At 42.2% G+C, this 2,737-nt stretch overlaps 1 pseudogene; it reads left to right on the top strand.

Annotated features, from left to right (window-relative positions):
* The first annotated feature begins 1,595 nt into the window (after positions 1–1,595).
* Positions 1,596–2,331, top strand: LOC148020294 (glyceraldehyde-3-phosphate dehydrogenase GAPCP2, chloroplastic pseudogene; annotated as a pseudogene).
* The last annotated feature ends 406 nt before the right edge of the window (positions 2,332–2,737 follow it).

Raw genomic sequence — 2,737 nt, 5'->3', positions numbered from 1 at the left:
TACACTAAGCAAAAGAGATGAATGGACAGATGAAGAGTTCAAGAAGATCAGAAGGAAAGCCTATGGTTATTTTCTCAAGGACGGATTTCTTTGGAAGCATCCGAAGAAAAGAGGCGGATTACCTTTGCGGGTTGTCTGCGATAGAGAGACACAGTTACAGGTGATGAGGGAGTTTCATGAGAGTCCTTGGGCTGGTCATAGAGGAGTATGGGCTACTTATGAGAAAATTAAGGAGAAATATTGGTGGAAAGGCATGTATAGAGATGTTTCTCACTTTGTTGAGACTTGCAGAGACTGCCAGATGTATTCAGTAGTGCGTCATAGAGATGAGCTTCATCCGACCTATCCGCTATGCGTTCATTATAAGTGGGTAGTTGATTTGGTTACCATGCCTATGGGTCTATGGCAGATGAGGTACATTATTTTGGCTAGAGAGGATCTTACCAATCATGTTGAGGGCAGATCTTTGAGAACGAAGACCACTAGTGCAGTGTGTAAGTTCTTATTGGAGGAAATTTTCTGCAGGTATGGTTGTGTGGGTAAGATCACTGCAGATCGTGGTGAATTGGATGCAGATGAAGCTAGGGAGTTTTTCTCTCAGCTAGGAATCAAATTGGCTCTAACTACAGCATACAATCCAGAGGGAAATGGGAAGAGTGAAAGAGGGCATCCGCCAATAGTGAAAGCATTAGCCAAAGCATGCAGAGGATGGATTGGAGAATGGCCAAGACTTCTACCATTTGCTTTATGGGCTGATCGTACGACTCATAGTGTTACTACAGGATATATGCCTACAGAGTTGATGTATGGTCAGAAACCTGTTATGCCGATTGAGACTTGTGCTTTGACTTGGTCAGTTTTACCTTGGCAGGAGGATTTGGCGAGAGAGGAGCTTTTGGCTCTTCGGATTCGACAGTTGGAGAGGAGACCTGAGGATATTCAGCTAGCTATTGACAGGTTGAAAGTTGCTAGACTAAGGAACAAGGACAGGTTTGATAACAGGCATCGCTTGCGGCCTAGAGCAATAGAAGAGGGAGATTGGGTATTGGTCTTTGATAGCAGCCTTGAAAATCAGCATACTGCACTTCGGAAGATGGTGAAAAGATGGTTTGGGCCATACATAGTCAGACATGTCTTTGATAATGCAACATATGAGCTGACAGAATTGGATGGAACAGTGCTTAGAGTGCCTATTGCTGGAAAAAGAATCAAGATTTTCAAGAAAAGAGAAGATGAGGATTATGCATTGGAAGAATTTTCGAGAGAAGAGCAACGACAAGAAACTCCAATGAAAGAGACAGATAATATGGCTGAAAATCTTGTTGATCTACCAGAAATGCATAACGAAGAGATTGATTTGTTTGTGGATATTGATGATAATGATCATGGGTAGTTGGCCCATCCGGAGGATGCGCAGGATTAGAGGGGGTGGATGTCGTATTGCTGCGCATTCGAGATGTGAAAACCACCCGAAAGTAGTGTGTGCGATTTCATACTTTATGCACACTTAGTTTTTGTGATTACATTTATGCTCTGCGTATTCAGTCTATGTTGAACTGGGTCAAGGAGAGAAGACATTACAACTATTTGAATAAATGCATGACGAGGATATCCCTCTGGATAGTATCACACTTGTCTGTGCTTTAAAAGCTACAAAGAAAGTAATTATATTAGCACCTTCTGCAGATGCCCCAATGTTGTGATGGGTGTTAATGAGGAAAAATACAAATCAGAGATGCAAATTGTATCAAATGCCAGTTGTTCAACGAACTGTCTAGCTTCGCTTGCAAAGGTTATACGCCAAGAGTTTGGAATTATTGAGGGTCTGATGACTGAGGTCTATGTAACTATTGCAACTCAAAAGACAGTGGATGGTTCTTCTAGGAAGGACTGGCGAGGAGAAAAATAGTACAGTACAAAACATCATTCCTAGCTCAACTGGTGCTGCAAAGGCAGTGGAAAAGGTGCTACCTGCGCTGAATGGCAAGTTGACTGGCATGGCATTTAGAGTTTCGACTCCTAATGTTTCAGTTGTTGATTTAACTTGCCAACTGGAAAAAGATGCTTCTTACGATGAAGTTAAGGCAGCAGTCAAAGCTGCGTCTGAAAGCTTAATGAAAGGGATCCTTGAATATACTGAGGATGATGTGGTCTCTACCGACTTTGTTGGGGATGAGAAGTCTAGCATCTTTGATGCAAGGCAGGCATTGCTCTGAACAAAATAAATTTATGAAGTTTGTGGCATGATCTGACAATGAATGGGGCTACAACAACCGAGTGGTGGATCTCATCAGCCATATTGCTTTGGTTGCTGCTGGCAAGAAATATTGAGATCTTCTAATCTATGCGACTTCGAGGTTGGGCCTGTCATTAAGCTGGTGGTTTTTGTGTAACACTCAAGAGTTTTTGTTTTTTTTCGGGACAGAGCCGCGCTTTAGGGGAAAGGAGAGCCGTGCTTTGAGGGGAGAAAAACGACGGAAATAGCTGGGGGCAAAAGAGCTGGGAGGCGACGATAAAGCATTGGTGAACTCTATTAAAAAATAAAAAAAAAGGAGGAAAGTCGGGGATGATTTCTGAATTGTAAAACGATTGAGGAAAACGGCACGTCGGATGATTACGCGGATGGCAATGATGAAAATTAACTGAAGAATGAACGAGAGAGTAAATTAACATGAAAACAAATTAAAGTAATCAGGCCAATGATTGCTTGTGTGTGTTCGAAGAAAAAGAAGATAGC

Source organism: Lygodium microphyllum, chromosome 19 (assembly GCF_053477565.2).
Source record: "Lygodium microphyllum isolate KBCC chromosome 19, Lygodium_microphyllum_v1.1.10, whole genome shotgun sequence".
NCBI lineage: Eukaryota > Viridiplantae > Streptophyta > Polypodiopsida > Schizaeales > Lygodiaceae > Lygodium > Lygodium microphyllum.
The sequence above is the reverse complement of the archived record's forward strand: the minus strand, read 5'-3'. Positions and strand labels throughout refer to the sequence as shown.